This window comes from Coloeus monedula (genome assembly GCF_965178545.1).
Source record: "Coloeus monedula genome assembly, contig: HAP1_SCAFFOLD_351, whole genome shotgun sequence".
Classification (NCBI taxonomy): Eukaryota; Metazoa; Chordata; class Aves; order Passeriformes; family Corvidae; genus Coloeus; species Coloeus monedula.
This window is the reverse complement of record NW_028120598.1, coordinates 68,646-85,603: the sequence shown is the minus strand read 5'-3', so window position 1 is coordinate 85,603 and position 16,958 is coordinate 68,646. Positions and strand designations below refer to the sequence as shown.

General features: G+C 44.5%; 1 pseudogene across 1 annotated transcript; it reads right to left on the bottom strand.

The window, feature by feature from the left end:
• Positions 1–1,188: 1,188 nt before the first annotated feature.
• Positions 1,189–16,636, bottom strand: LOC309585793 (epidermal growth factor receptor kinase substrate 8-like protein 2; annotated as a pseudogene). Its single transcript has 10 exons — positions 16,562–16,636; positions 15,752–15,900; positions 15,480–15,606; positions 15,010–15,125; positions 5,281–5,392; positions 4,395–4,514; positions 3,397–3,544; positions 2,126–2,309; positions 1,587–1,719; positions 1,189–1,260 (listed from the first exon to the last, which is right to left on the bottom strand). The product of its transcript is annotated as an epidermal growth factor receptor kinase substrate 8-like protein 2 (transcript).
• Positions 16,637–16,958: the final 322 nt, after the last annotated feature.

Genomic DNA, 16,958 nt, shown 5'->3' with positions numbered 1-16,958 from the left:
GGCCATTTAATTTGCGTTAAACCTGCCTTTCCCAGTGTGCTTTGGGGTTTCAGCTATTTGGGAATCATTTCAGCTGACTTTTTGCAGTGAAAACGTGAAGATGGGGACAAGTGACCAACACCCTGGGAAGGGCTGTGGGTGTGCCTGGGTCGGGAGCAAACGGTCAGGGCTTATCTTCTCCTGGTTTGAGGCCCGGTTTGGCAACACCACCACAACATTCCAGTGCAGGATCCGTGCCCCAGGGAAGGGCTGCACAGCTGCCCCCAGCCCCAGCCTCTGCATCAGCAGCGGTGGGCGGGTGGAACTCACCTATTTCCAGATTCAAATCCCTTTGTTTGTCACTCCTGCTCATTTCTAGGCACTGAAAGCTCATTTCAGCTGTTCAGAGATAGCACTAGCTGGTCCATGGATTTAAGGAAGCAGCCAGACTTTGGGAATGTGTGTTGCCATTCTAGCCTTGTCCAACGAGGGGGCACAGGGGGACAGGACAAGGACAGGCAGTTGTCACCGGCCCTGTGCTCGTGGGCTGCAGGGGACACCTGCACTGAGGAGGAAATGGAAATGGAAATAGAAAGGGTTAGGTTGCCCAGAGAGGTCATGACTCACCATTCCTGGAAGTGTCCGAGGCCAGGTTGGACAAGATTTGGAACAACTTGGGCTTGTGACAGGCATTCCTGCCCATGGCAGGGGGGTGGAATGGGATGAGCTTTAATGTCCTTTCCTTAAACCCAAACCATTGCAGGGTTCTAAAGCCTTATTCCTCTGGTCCAGGCTCCAAGCCTTGAGGCTGGCCTCTCTTGTGCTGTGTGCCACGCCTGCTCTGCCAGGGGAGAGTGGGGAGCAGGGGACAGCCCTCGGAGAAAAGCTTTGGGGGTCTTTTTTTGCTTGAAGCCAGCCCTTGTACATCCAGCCCCGTGTGAATCCTGCTCTGATCGCATGCACGGAAAATTTCAGTATAAAATATATAGTTATAAAAAAAATACTTCATGCAAAATTAAAACACCTTTCCCAGTGGGACATGGTCTTATTGTCAACCCTTCCCAACAGTGTTCAAGGAATTGTCACTCTGATGGCAGCTGGACCCCAAGGGGAGCTCTGCTGCATCTGGCCTGGGCCAGGAATCATTGCTTTCATTCCCTTTTTTTCTGCACTACTTAGGGCTAAGAGCTGAAATAAAGCAGAGAGACTTTAATTTGCAGAATCAATCCTTTCCTGGCGGCGCTTCGTGATTTCTTGGAGCTCCGACTCCCCTCTGCTTTTCTGGAATGGAAACAAAACAGGCAGTTTGGATTTGAACTTCAAGCTGCAGTTAAGTGACAGTATTTAATTAATGCTGTAAAAGTAGAGCTAGTTTCAAAGAGATAAGTGATATCAGTAAAAAGCAGATTAATTAGTGGAAACAGGGGGATCTTACAGATTTGCTCAAAAGACACTTCGGAATTTTTACGTGTGTTTTATTGCTGGTGTAGGTTTGGTTGCATTTTTTTTCCCCACAATTGTATTTTTTAAAATGCCTGTTTAATGAGCTATCTGACGCTGCTGGTACAGCCCCCATTCCAGCAGGAATTATCCAGAAAAATGCTTACCTCCAGCTGGTTTTTCTCCACTGTGATCTTGCTGTAGACTCTGTTTCCCTCATCACCGCACACCTTCTTCAGCTCCTCTCTGTTGAGGGAGAAGAGCTGAGCTCCGGTGAGGATGCCCAGGTGTTCCACGGTCCTGGGGAGACACAAAGTAGGGAGGTGACGATTGTGCTGCACGTGGCCTCGTGCCAGAGGTGAGGAGTTGGAGATGGGAGGCCAGGAGCTGCAGTGGGACCATATCACGGGGCCCTGGGGCTGTTCCAAGGTGGCAGCTGCAATTCCAGTAGCATTTCAGGCCTTGGATTTAGTTAGTTAACTGTTTATCTCCAAGAAAATATTTATACCAGAGAAAGGGAGTGACTTTGGGCTCTGAACATTCTGGTTATAGAGCCTGGATTGAACAGGGTTGAAATCTAATTTGCAACACAGGCTCTGTAAGTAAATCCAAGTGGCTTGTCCCAGGTGAGATGGTGCCGGTGGCCTCCCCCGCTCCTTCTCCAGGGAAGGACGAGCATTGCATGTGGCAATAGGGCAAATCTTACTCTTTGCTGAATGACTTGGCCTCCAGCCAGGCTTTGACTTCTTCAGTGCTGGATTCAAAGGTGAGGGGCACGAAAACTTGCTGAGGCTTTTCCACTTTGAAATTCCTGTGGGGAGGCTGAATTTTATTGTTTGTGATCTTCTTTAGCAGCTCGTCGTTCAGCTCATCCGTTTGGTGAATAAGTTCTGTAGAAACAAGTAGGGAATGAAAGCAAGTCTTCAGTCAAAAATGCCATTAAATGTTTGTGGGGAAACTGTAAGGCAAATGGGGATGTGGCTCAACATTCTTATTTAAATTCAGCCCAGAAAAGTGATTCCCATTTTCCTGTGCCCCTGTGTTGCCATTTATTTTGCTCCCATCACCCCTTGGCTGTTGCCTGATGTGGAAGCACAGTTCTGTGAGAATCTACAATTGGAGGTTTGGAATTGAGACCTTTTCAGTCCTCTCTGCTGCTTCTAGTCACTAATTTGCTGATCGCAGAGCTCCAGGTTTTGCTCCGCAACAGAACAGAAGCGGCAGGAAGCACAAACTGGGAATGAGCAACACACTCATGATGGGATGAGCTTGAAGGTCCCTTCCAGCCCAGGGCATCCTGTGCTTCTGTGAAAACTCCAGTGACTCTTCATCCAGTATCGCTTTCCCCATGAAACTCCTGAAGACTGTGGAGAATAACTCAGTGATACGAACAGATTTGTGTCCTTGTATTGTGGGGCTTCCTGTCGTCCCAGAAGGGCTCCTGCTTCCAGGAGTGGACAGGGTGGGATAAGGGGTGAGGTGAGCAGGGCCCCTGATCTCTCTCCTGCTCTGTGAGCCCCACAGCATGTGCAGGGTGAGGGAGTGATGCGGATCTCCTGTTTGGCCGGGAACTCTGTGGAACCACATGAAGGAAGCGGCCAGGCGGGCACTGTGTGTGTGCCGGGAGATGAGCAAAAGGAAGTGAGAGAAAGGGATTGACCTGAGCTGTTCCTTAGACACACTTAAACATTTTGGAAGAGAAAGGAAACTCTCTCCTTGGGAGGAGGAGGAGGAAGTTAGAACTGGAGGAAGGAGGCATGGGGTGATCACTTATTGCCCTGCTCGGCCCGGGCCGCCCGAGAGCCCCGGCGGTGTCACAAGCCCCAGGGCTGCTCTCTTGGCTCTTGTCCTGCCTGGAATGGCCTCCAGACACAGTGCTGCTCCATTGCTGTGATCAGTAAAAGGTGCAGGGGAGCCCCTTGGGCAGGTCTGGTCCCCCGAGCGCCCAAACCCAGGGGAGCCCAGAGTGGGACACACACGTGCGTTCTTTGGCGTCCTGTGCAGAGTGGCGCGACAACATCTCACTGCCCCACTTATCCCCGGCGTAGCTGGCAGGCAGCTTGTGGGTTGGGCTGGATGGGCCATAGCCCCTGGGGCTCAGGTCTCCTTTGTACCTCTGGTTAGACTGGTTAGAAAGGGAAAGAAAAGTAAGAATTTTTTTTGGTCGTTTTTAATTTTCTTAAGCTTTCTGCCTCACACCCACGGAGGGACAAACTGCCGTGTTCTCCTTGTGCTGATGTGGGGCTGGGGAGACCTCAGGTGGAGCTGCATGGAAGAAGTTAATTTCTGGGAATGAAGAACCCAAAGCAAAGTCTGAAGTTTGCGCAAGGGAATTCCTAGTTGTGCCAAACGTGTTCGATCTCATTGGAAGGCAGAGCCTCACTGCTCCGTAGCTGGGATGTGAAGCGGGACCACTGCCAAGGGCCTGGAGCGGACTGGAAAGTTTTTTGACGTTTTGATTAAACTGGCAGGGATTTATCCAGAAGCCTGCTGGGCCGCCTTAGGCTTTGCCCAAACGCTGCAATACCAAAATGGGGAAGCAATTCCATGCTTCCCTAGGGTGTTTAGAACACTCCAGCTCCACATTTCTGCAGTGCAAGTTGCAGTATTCAGTTAATTCTCACTTAGATGGTGTTTCCATCTGCCTCCACTCCAGTAACGTGTTCCTGGTGCTGAACTGAACTGGCTGAGGGAAGTGTCCATCTTTAATTTAACCCCCAAGAAAAATCTTGATGTGGAAAAATATGGAAAGCAGGAGGCTGGTGCACAAATAGGAAGGATAGGCCTTATTTGGGAAGACGATCGTAGCAAAATGTGAGTTTTATCATAGGAGACTCAGGAATCTCCTGGCTTTGTCTACTTCTGAAGGTCTGTCCTGATTGGTGCATAGTATCCTAAGAAATCAGGGAGGTCTAATGACAACATTATTCCCAGAGGCAGATTGTGCCCTGCAGCTGATACCAGTCAGGTATTACCTGACTACAGACCTGTTTGAGCTCTTCCAGTTTCACCACATCCAGGATATTGTATGGAACATAACCGGCCTGCCCACTCCGGTTGAGCAACTTCCACCACTGCTTATTATCTTCCAACACCTGAGAGAGGGACAAAAATAAATCTGCTGTGGGAAAATGGGATTTCAGGCATAAACAACCAGGATATAGCGGGGCCGAACCATCCGAAAGGTGAAGTTGCCAGAAGGACATCACTGAGGCCAGGAGCTCTAATCAGATCTGTTGCTCTCAGATGCAATCCAGGACTGAAACTTTTCCTGGAAAGCATCAGAATTTATCGTAAGGATGAACAGGAGAGCACCTCTGCGTGCTGAAGAACTCATAGTTCCTACATAATGTCCCTGTTTCTCCAGACCTTTTTTTCCTAATGACTGAGTTTCTGATGTCTTTTTGCATTAAAATAAATAATTAAATAAATAAAAAGCCACATTTTGCAGAGAAACCTTTTCCTCAGGTCACAGATCAGTGTCAGCCCAAGTCACGTCCCACCTTGTCCAGCTGCCAACAGTGCTGCAGTAAGAGAAAGGTTATGAGAAAGGTGCTTTTCAGAGAAAACAAATCCTCGTGGAGGAGGAAGTGGTGATAAGGAACCGACCCAGCGGGGGATGAGCAGGGCTCTAGAGCGAGTTGTTGTCCTCCCTCCTCACTGTGGTTAAAATGGGACCGATGTCTTTGAGCTGAGGAAATGACACAACACAGCACAGGCAGCCTGCTCCAGCTTTGGGTTTGAGCAAAGCTTTGTGTCACTGCTGAGATACCACCAGGGAAAATGGAGTTGGTGCTTGTTGCTATCCCGAGCTCTCTCCTGCCCCTGGGGGACACACCTTTTCCAGGAACGGTCACGTACCTCCAGGATTTCATCCTTCAGCACCGAGAGCTCATTGGCGTTTCGCGCGGTGAAATCGTAGCGGATTTTGGCAAATCTCTTGGGCACAGCCACCCCCTGGGCCTCGAAATTCCTGCAGAAGAGAAGTGGCCTGAAGTTCATTAACCTGAGCTAGACTGCTGGAAGGACTCTGTGTGGAAGCTGGAATTGTATTAGAGGATCATCATAAACTAAAAATATATGTGACAATGTGGCCAGATTGCAATGAATCTAAAGACAGGACAGGGTTGGCTCGAGCTCACAGAGCTGCTGCCTCCAGTGTAAACTAACCGCCTCGTGAAAGCAAATGGTTTTTCACAGACATTATTCAAATAAAAGGGGAAAGGGGAAAAAAAACCCAACCAAGAAAAAAGGAAGGTTCCCATTAGCAAAAAAAGCCTACATGAAAAAGTGAGGTTGTGAGCTATGGCCGAAGGGCGGAGTTTGGTGCTGATTCTCAATCAATTCAGCAAATGACAGTGCATTGATGCAACTGGTTTTTTAGTCAAATTTAGTCCTGATTCTTCACAGTAATTTGCCTCAAGAAAATGAGCCCCATATCCTTTGGTGAGTTCCCTGTTGGCTGAGGCCCAGACCTTCGGGCCGTGACTTCTCAACATACTTGCAGTGAGACTGGCTCCCTCTTAATTGCTTCTTTTTGAAGTATGGTTTGTCACTATCATCCTGCTGAAGATGAACAGGGCTGGTGTCTCATCTTCATATATTCTTCCCCCTCCTCCCCTCTCCTTCTTTTCCCCTTTTTCACCTCTAAATAAATTTCTTCAAGGCGATTTAACCCTGGGATAGTCTAATCCACTTTAGTCCTTCGTGGTCCACCCTCAGATAGATGTGTTGGCACAGAAGAAGTAAGGGTGTTCTCTTAGGATCTGATACTGTAATAAAGGGAAGAGAAAGATGAAACAGGCATTTCATGTTTGTCTGTTTTCTCTCCATGTCATTTCGTGAACATGTACTCACACTTGGCCAAGAGTAGTGCATTCAGACACTGAATATGAGTATTGAAGAGGGGACTGAGAAGGAAGAAGCTTAGTGTTCTGCAATAGGAATTATGCTTTGGGGATTTTACGAATTGTTTCCCTCTTTTTCACCATCATGCTCTTCTTGCACACTTCCTTGTCTTTTGCTATTGAGCGAAAGTCTGGAGGCTCAGAAAGCCCAAGTTTCATCTGAGAAAGATTTCCTGTGTCAGAGAGAACGGAAGGGATTCTGTTTCCATCCTTTCATGCCAGGAAGGATGAACTGCCTGTATCAGGAGGTGCCGAATTGGTTCTGGGTGCTGCTGTAGCTCACAGAATTGCAAGACCCAGTGCTGCAGGAGTTCAAATAACAGACCGGTGGAAAGGCTCAGGGGCCACAAGCTGTGCTGCATCTCTCATGGACTTGCAAGGAACCTCTCCTTTGGTGTCTGTGCAAGTGCTGGCTGATGTGGGCACTAGGATTGCTCTTTTAATCAGGCAGCTCCAGTACCTTTCAGAAAAGAATTTTCATGGCACATCATGAGCCATTAATCTCTTGACTAACCATAACATTTCCTTACTCCTTGGTTTTACAGCATTACTCAAACACTGACATTTGTCATTTCACCAGCCATCTCCCTTGACCTCTAGCATCAGGCACTTGCAGGGGGAAGGATCTGGTCTCACAAATATTTTCATACTCTGATCTCTGTGATTTATTAACCATGAAGTTTTGCCTTCAGAACTCAAGATGCCATTTCAAATAATTTCATGTGCAAAAGTCGAGTTATTGGGCAAAAGGGATCCTTGATAGCTGGGTACAAAGGACAGCAGGACTGCTGTTGCTGTTTTCTTTTCAACTACTGTGCTTGCTGTGTGACCTTGAGGAAATAGGTTCACTGCAGCTTTATGGTTCCGTTTTTGCATAGGGAAAATAAGGGCAGTGATAATTGCTTTCAGTTGTAAAACACTTCAAGATTTATGGAATATGAATGATTCTTACTAAGTGAAAAGTGTTGCAAAGCTGGCTTAGTTGCACACTGTGCTAACAAAATCCCATATCAGCCTATTGACCCCAGCCTGAAACACTCATTAAAGTTTATGGGACATTTTGGTGGATGAGTTGAGGCAGTTGTTCTGCTGGAAATATCATACTGAAAGCACTTTTAAATCCATCATCCGCTTTGACTTTTTTCTCTATTAAAACTAAACACAACTGCTTGCTCTTTCCAGTTTTCTTAGTTTAGTTTTTGATGGGTAAGTACTCACTGTTAACTCAGCTTGTACCCCCATGGCATCTGAGACATTACAGTTCATTTTAGTCATAGCATAAACACACAATAGCTGTTGTACTGAGACAAAAAGAGTTATAAAACATGTAAGATATCCAATGGACTGGTATTAACTATCAAGTTGCATGGTCACTTTTGAATGTCAAATGTTCTTTTTATGGATACTGCATTAATTTAATTTGTGCTTAAACGTTAGCTAGGCTAGACATTGGTGTCTGAAAAGTTTACATATTTTTCCAATGTCAAAATGTGTAAATTTAGTATTAAAGAAACAAAACATATTTACTTGTACTAGAGGAAAAATACTTTCGTAGCAAAGAAATTAACTGAGGTGCTCTTTAGAAATAGGTCTGGCTTGCTTACAGAATTGTTGCTTATGCAGTAAAGCAGATCTACAGATGTTTTCTTTTTTTCTTCCAGATAAAACTTGGATTGTTTGAAAAGTGGGGAGATATTTCACCATAGTACAAAAGAAGATACAGAAGAGGAGAGCAGAATGAGAGCTTTGCAAGTGCCACATGCCTGCAGCCTGCTGTCTTTAGCGATGCTGTTCCTTCCAGTCACTGGAACGTCAAAACAAAATATCCCAAGACTGAAGCTTTCCTATAAAGGTAAACTTTTCAGTAGTTTTTCTGATTCTGCCACTTTGGTTTCGATGTGATACTGCCAGCAGTTCTTTTTGTATTACTAACCAGGAAATACATAATAGAAGCCTTAAAGATGGATGAATTCTGCCTCGGGGCAGTATTAAAATCTGGGTTTTTTGTTGTGTCGGGGCACATGTTTCTGAAGTATAAATGTCTTTTAAAAGTATTATTTCTGTTTGCTCCAAGAGGATGTTAACAGACTATACATAAATTAGAGGGGAGTGGTCCTTGAAAGGCTCTGAGGTGCATTGGAGACATTCCTGTGTGGCTGGTGCGGATGATGTGACACATGGAGGACATTCACACCTTCCTACAGCATCAGAGAAAGTTGAGAGCGCTGACTCAAGTGTTTCAAGGGGACTGACATTTATTTTTGTAATAATTCTTTTTCTATCACTAAGTGGGTATGTTAAACTCTTCATATGTGGTTTTCTTTCTCCTTGCCTCTTTGGATCACAAAAGCGTGATTCTCTGCAGAATTTCTTAGTCTTGTGTGTAGTTCTTGTTAAGAATGGTACCGTCTGAGGGATTTCAACACAGACATATTTATGTATTAATGGCCAATTTTTTAAAGAAGGTGGATTTCTTTTTGCTTTGCATGTACAGTACACCTCCACAGGCACAGAGATGTGTCACTGACACTTCCTTCTTTAGTGAAAACAAATGCTCTCCAGTTAGTTATGTTTCAGCTATGTCAGCACCTTGCCCTTATGGGAGCTATTTCTGCTCTGTTTTTCAAACTTATGTCTTCCTATGCATTGCAGAGTTACACTCAGGATGGTGTGATGGGACAGGCTGTAGAGCCTTCATCGGGGCTTATGATATGTTTATCATGAGTTTAACACCCAGAGAAATGTATTGAGTAAGCAGAATGACATGCTATTTATTTACAAGCTTCTCTTTTGCTAGATTTGCATGCCACTGTGCATGCTATTCCACTGTGTATATAAATGTGTTTGGATGTGTTTGTGCGAGAGAGACAGAGGAAGCAAATCAAGGGATCTTGACAACATTTTTATAAATTCAGGGAACAGTTGCACTCCCTGAAGCCAATGCATACAGAAACTGAAAGAGCTGACATGAGTTACGAAAGTTAGCAGTAAAACCCTCCTGACATACAGCCAGCCTTCTCACAGCTAGGCCTTTTGAGCTAATTCCCAAAAGCAGCATATACCATATGGCCATGGCATTTACTGTGGATTTGACACTCACGATTAGTGAATCCCTCTCAACTTCAAAAGCAGATAGCCTTTGGCAAAATCCTGATGGATGCCTTTGGCAGGTAAAGAGGGGGAGAAAGAAAAATTAGTGAGGTCAACACAGGGGAAAAAAAATGGCTGAAATCTTAGTTTAAAATAGTGGCAGAGACCTGCTGGGAACAGTTGGGAAAATGCCTGAGCTCGTTTAAAAAGACAGTGAGCAGATGATTGATATTTAGGCCCTGACCCAAACTTTTCTTAGCAACTTTATAAACCTTTCAGTTTGGCTTGAGGGATACCGTTTCCTGTCCAAACTTATTCACCTATATCCCTGTAGGGGGGGAAAATCAACAACAGATACAGATGCAAAACAGCACGTAAATCTTAGTTTTGAGAGCTGTGATGGAACTGAAAAGTCAGAAGAAAGAGAATTACCAGAATTTATTGTGCCTTGTCTTACTTTCTTGGGGGGTTGGAAGGTGTATATTTTTCCACATGGAACAAGAAATAATTTAATGCTGTTTTTTCACATTTATGTATTGTAAATGATTCCAGTATAGCTTATCATAATTAAACTATATTTTGCATGTTGACAACAGAATATCAGATGTACTGAATATTTAATATAGTTGTGAGAATTAAGCCCACCTTCCTCCCCCCAAATCTTTCAGACAAAACAATTCCAAGGTTTCTGAGAATAAGATGTAGGAGAAATGAACTGTTTTGCCAGTTCTCATAAAATTGTTAGTCATGTCACTGACAAGTCCTGGCATCTCTGTTCTTTGGAATTCATACTTGAACTATCATGAAGAGGAGAATACAGGGCTCTTTTCCTTCTTTATGGAAAACAGATGAGAACTGGCCACATCAGGCAGTTCCAAAAACCTGGTCACATGTGTCTTTGAAGGGAAGGTTTCATCTCCTTTCAGGTGCAATGTGCTTATGGCATAGCTCCATCTTCCCAGAAGAGCTGAGCATTTGCTGGGGCAGGAGAGCTGGAAGTAAGCGGGACTTTGCTCTGCAGTTACTGAATCTCCCAGTTGCATCAATCAGTGGTGGATGGAGGAAGAGGGAGAGGGTAGGGTGGTTAAAGATGTGTCTATAACTGCAGGAGTGCTTCAATAAACCACAGCATGTCAAAGCTCCTTTGTGTTCAAACAGCAATTGAAATTTTAGACCTTCTCTGAATGGCAGTTATAGGTTTCCTTCTTCTCAAGGTTGTCATCTTAACGAATGGGAATCTGTGCAGGAAATGTTAAGATATTCCAGTGAGTGATGTTGGGATCAATGTAAAGTCATACAATGGATTTCCTTTATTGTTTGTCCCAGTCTAAAGATGTGTTCTAAAAAATTGTGCATGTATAAAACTAAAACTACACACAAATCAATTAAAATATGTTGTAGTACAGCATCAAAGTCATATATTTTCCACCTGTGTTAACCGAATACACTATGATCTTTAATCACATATCTCATCCTTTCACATTTTCCCTGATCCATTAGTTGAAAAATTCTCTTATTCACTCAGACTTAACGTTTAGATACTCGTTCATGTCATTACTATCCCAGAAATTGTCACTCCTCTTGTGATGTTTTTAGGGTGCTCTCACTGCATATACCTTACTTATTCTGTGTATCTTAGATACTTCTACAAGATTGAGGTGCTTTTACTATTACAGCTTTACTATTAGGAGAAGGTAACAAACTGTCTTCTAATAGAAGATTATGATCTTTAGAAAACCAGGGGATGATTTTGAGTAATATTCCATATTTTGACTCTTTGCCTAGTACTGCTTTCAGTCTAAGACCAACAGTGTGTATTTATCACTCATTTTCATGTAGCTGGAGATAACCTGTGACCTTCATCCAAACTGCAGAACTCCACAAGCACAGAAGTGATATTCAGCTTCCCTAAGCAGCACGTCCTTGTTGTCTGCTGCCTCATTTAACATCCTCATTCCAACCTCTAGAGCAGATGCAGAAGGTTTTCATATACCAGTCTAATTCATTAATGTCATTTTCAGGACAGCATCAGTTCTGTTACTAAAGAATGGAAGGCTCAGTGTCCTAATTCATGTATGTTTAATTCATACAGTGTAGACAGTCTTGTTTCTGTTTGATCTTCTGAGTAATAATTTTTCCTAATTCATTGGGAGGTCCTTCCATAAATATCGTGTGTGTGTCTTTTTAGATTTTACTTCATAGGGAGAAGTAAAGAATAGCCAGACCAGAAGGTTGATTGCCTTCTGAGAAAAAGAAGAAAAAAAAGCAAATTTTTCTCAATTTGTGGCTATCCTAAAATTTTCTGCCGAAAGAGAGAATCCTAATTGCAAATTTAACCCTATTGATTTGATTTACTTGGCTGCTTTTCATGGACAGTTTAGTAAGTGTAGTCTGTGTTCTCAGTGAATGCATTTATATTACAAAAGTGTGCACCCTAGTTTCTTGGCTGGGGGGCATGCCCTAGCCCAGATTTGGACATTGTCACCAGTGACATCCACAAACATCTATCATTCCCGTGTGGGAATGTGGCCATTCCCCAGAGCAAGCCATGCTTACTGGGAATGTGGCCATTCCCCAGAGCAAGCCATGCTTACTGTGACAGCGGTGACTTGGTCAGAGGACCAGGAATCCTGCATTGTGACACAGTACAGAGGAATAAGCAGGACTGAAGGCAACGTTTGGCTTTTAAAGCAGGATTTACTTAGCACTGTTAAAAACGACTATGGTAGTAATTTACATCTAATAAACAAAAGCATTATTCTCAGCTGATTTGTTTTTCTCCATATAGAATGAATTAAGATGCAGTCTCATTCTCACTGAAGTCATGGCAAGAGTTTTTCCACTGAAGTAAATTGAAGCAAGATCAAATTCACGCTCCTCACTTTTTTCATCTTACCTAAATAAACTAAAGACAGGTAGTTCTTTCTCCTCTGCTGAAGGATGACAGTGCTAAATCATCAGCTCCACATGGAAATTAGCCATGTTTAAGGATTGTTTAGTTTCACGCAGTGTTTTGCGCACAGGATTTTCTTCCCCCAGAGTGATCCATTCTTAAAACATGGTGAAAAAGCAAACAGAGAACATTTTGGTGCCAGGAATTCTTTTGAAAATTTGACTGGGTGAATGCATTTCCTTAATGTTCAAAAATTATCCTTTGACCATGCTATTTAACAGTGTCAAGCATTCTGTTCTCTATATTGTTTTTGCTTTAAACCTGTTTCATTTTAGAACTGATGAGATGCTTAACTGTTGCATCAGAGCAGTTAGTTTGTTCAGTTTCAGTACAGCTGGCTTATTTCCATGTCATGCATCATTTAATTATACATATAAAACATAGTTAAAATTGTACAGCTCCATGAGCCTCACTTAAACTGTCTGTGGCACTGCAGTAATCCCAGTACCCTGACGGGGTGTTGCACAGCTGTGACTGGTTGGAATGTGGTAAACTGGTGATGTGTAAGAGAGCCTAGAAGTGAGCTTGCATTTTGCAGCTGTGCTTGCTCTACTGGAAGAGGAAGTTAAACCAGAAAAAAACTGCTCTTGTGGCAATATCAGCATCTGTAAATCTGAATGCTTAATGAAAATCAAGGAAAATGTGCTGAGTGAGGAAGTGGTGCTTTTCCCTTGTTTGTCATTTATTAATTTTTGGTGGTTTGTTATTTCTCAGAAAAATCTATCTCAGATTCCTCTGTGGAAAAACATGAAGTGTTTATGTGAGAGTGAAGATCCTAGTATTGGATGATTGTCTAGATATGCAAAAGACTTTGCCTGTTTTGTCTCAAAAATGCTTTCTGGAGGCAGTGATCATTGAGACTTAAAATGTACCCTAGCTTGGGGTACATTTGGATGGATGGGCACTGCTGTCCATGTGTATATGCTGTCGACTGAGTATAAACTTGAAGGCATTTATTACATCTTAGTAATGGGAAAAGCAGCAAATTTCTTACAGACATTTTTTTCCTTTTTTAAGCTAGTGAACTTGAAGGTCAGATTCAACTATATGTTGCATTTTCTGTCATATAATTATCATATCTATAATGTCCTGAAGAGCAGCCTCCAGTCAGTGACATCAACAGTTTACACAGCAGTTGAACTAAGAATAACCTTGGAGAACTGACCCATGTCAACCTCTTATGAGTGTAAACTCTAGTTCACAACAGTTTCTGTTTTTTCATGATCACAGAAGGGCCTCAGTTGGATAAAAGAAGAATTGTGTTCAAAAAATACAAAACTATTCTGCTGAATGTTCACTTTACTGTATCTCAGAAGAGGAGAGGAAACAAAACTGAAAGAGTAATACTTAATAAAGTATTTTTGCTCCCTTATAAAAAGAAGGACAGGACAACATCAAAAACAGCTTCCCTAGAAGAATGCAGGGAAGATACATGATAAGTGGCATCAGCTTGGAAGAGGGATCAAAACTCTTTCTTTGATTGCTTTTACTAATGACATCTGTTTAAGCAAATCCAATTCAGAGCAGTTTCAGAAATCCCAAACTTGTTCTCTTTCTGAGCACTATTTGGAGGGCATGATCTGCCTGACATCAGTGTCTGTCTAGCAGTGGACATCTGTGGTCACTATGCAGGTGCTCGATTCACATCCTGTTTCCTTTTCCTCCCTCCCCATTTCTGCAGTTCCATTTATAGGTGAGTTCCCCAAAGAAGAGCTGAGGAACATAGGGGATGACTCTTCCGTACTCACAGTCCTTTGGAGATAAATACACAGAGATAGCAGAAAGAGTCAGAATTTCCTTTAATAAACCAGCGCAATATCAGACAGGAAGGGCCAGGAAGTGCTCCAAGAGCTAGAGCATTACACAGATGGGCTGGGAGGGCTGGGAATGTTCAGCCTGGAGAAGAGGAGGCTCTGGAGAGCCCTTAGAGCCTTTTCCAGTGCCTAAAGGCACCCCAAGAGAGCTGGAGAGGGACTTGAAGAGCCTGGAGTGAAAGGACAAGGAGGAATGGCTTCCCGCTGCCAGAGGGTGGGTTTAGATGGGATATTGGGAAGAAATCCTTCCCTGTGAAGGTGCTGAGGCCCTGGCACAGGTTGCCCAGAGAAGCTGTGGCTGCCCCTGGATCCCTGGCAGTGTCCAAGGCCAGGCTGGACAGAGCTTGAAGCAACCTGGGATAGTGAAAGGTGTCTCTGGCCATGGCAGGGGGTTGGAACGGGATAATCTTTAAGGTCCCTTCCCACCCAATCCCTTCTGTGATTCCATGATTCCAGCATCTCTACACACATGGAGAGCCAAAGCACAGTGCAGCATCTTTGGCACCTGATCCTTAAGGTCACTTTGCTGGGCTGATGTTGGGAAACAAGACCTATGGATGGACTGATGAAGTCAGTCAATATTTTTGCCTCCTGCGGTGGAAAACACCTGCGATTCCTTTCCTTGCAGAGCTGCTGGGGGTTAAACAGCAGACAGTGCTTATGGGAATAACCCCTCAGCTGATCTTTGTCTTCCCTTGGTGGTTATTAACAGTGGCAGGGAGTTGTCTCCAGGATGCCCAAACGTCCCAGTGTCACTGTACGTGTCCGTGTGCGTTCATGAGGTTCCGAGGCGGGAGCCAAAGCTCCGGGCGTGCGGATCCATTACCTATTTCCATGTGGAGTGATGTTCTGTTTGAAGGCATCCCCGACCTGTGTCTGCTCAGCCGTCTGACCACGCTTGAGTGAGGAGTTCCAGTAAGGATATCCATTGGCTGAGGAGAGCTGGAAAGGCAGACATGGAGTCAGTGTTACCAGGAAAGGGGAAAGCTGATCGGAGAAAAGGAGAGGGATAGTGGTAGATGAGTCATGGTCTGGCAGATTTTGGTCAAGGTGTTCTCCAGGGAAGCCTGTGTCCCTGGAGCTCAGTTACGCTGTAGGGTGCTGTTGCCTTGGATTGGGAGAGGCTCATTATTGCTGCCCTTTTCCAGCCTCATTTGCTTTCTGTATTTAACTGGGGCAACCAGATCCAACTGAGTTTTGAGCCAACTACTTGTTGCATGCCACCACTACCCCTGCAGCTCCATTTCTCCGGAAAAGGAGGAGGGAGAGTGAAGAGACAGGGACACAGGACTAACCTTCCTCTTGCAAGTGTCCAATGTCTATTTCCCAGGGAGCTCCACGGAAGATTTCTGTGGGTGGTTCCCAGCCGTTGTGGAATTTGGGGATGTAGGTGGGGATGTTCGTGTCTCGGGGCCACTCGGCTCTAGGACAGAAAGTGGGAATATGAGGTGACATTCACGAAGAATGTGTCTTTCAGGGCATCCCCTGAAAGAAGAAGCAGGAGCATCAGGGAATCCAAGCATCCCGTCTGCGTGGGGAGCCTGGGGAGATGGCAGCTCTGTCCTTACCTGGATCTGGTCCATGTCTCCCCCAGGGAATCCCAGAGGTTTATCTCTTTGGGTGTCAGGTGTCCTCTCAGGAAATCGGTGGTGTCTTTAGAAAGCAGTGGGCTGAGGACAGACGGGGCCAGCTCGGGGCCACCGCAGCTGTTGATGATCTGGGTCACACACAAACCACACAAAGAGAAGAGAACTTGCAGGAAACGGTCAAAATGTCAAACCAGGGACACACAGATGAGCAGGAAGCGAAGAAAAAGCTGATCCTTGGATCAGCACAGTCACTGCAAGAAACATCAACCTAAGTCTTTGAAGGAGACTGGACAGTTCAAGGGAACATGAGATTTTTTTGGATTGGAGTCAAAGGAAGAGCTGATCTACAAATGAGCTGTTGTTACAGACGAGTGAAGTGTCAGAAGCTGACACTTCAAAAAATGGAAAGTATCTTGCTATTCCTTTGTGGCTCCTTTTCCAAGTTGGGATTTCTGCTTCCAAGCATTTTCAGTGCAAATACTGAGCCGTATTTGCCTGAAGGTGAGACCAGACAGATTCCCAGTGGGGATTCCAGCTGGCTGCCCCTTTTGTTCACAGTAATGCCTTATTGACCCGGTGGAAGGATTCATATTTGCTGGGATTCCTGTATTTACTTCAAGCTTCAAACCGGATCAGAGGCCAGGAACAACCGGCATCACTTCTGGAAGTTCCTGAGAAAGCTGTGGCCAGGTATGAGCAGTTTTCCAACCCTGTTGCACAATCTATCTACTTGTAAGTGTGAACTAGAAATAAAAGGAGTTCCCAGTGAGACCTGGGAATAAGATTTACCAGTTCCAGCGGCCTGAAGAGGAAATGCACCAACTCTGAAGCACGGGGGTTTTGGATGTGCTTCCTTAGTTTGGCCTGAAAAGAGAACGTAAACACAGTTTAACCCTAACCTGAGTGTGCCTTCTCTTTTCTGTCACATGGGGCGAGTGTTGTGGACTGATGAGAAGAGTAAGGGATGGAGGAGTAGGAATCATTCATTTTTATTTTGTGTCCATTTCTAATTCCCAGTGAATTTCAGGCGGGGGGGAATACCCTCTCTGTTAAATCAGTGCCTTTAAAGCTAATTTGAACAGACACAGAAGACCTTGGCTTATTTTGAAAGTCCTAGTGAGGAAGGGCCAGGATTGCTGGTGCTTCTGCCTCTTGCAGGGTTGAGAATCCCACTAGTTCCATGGAT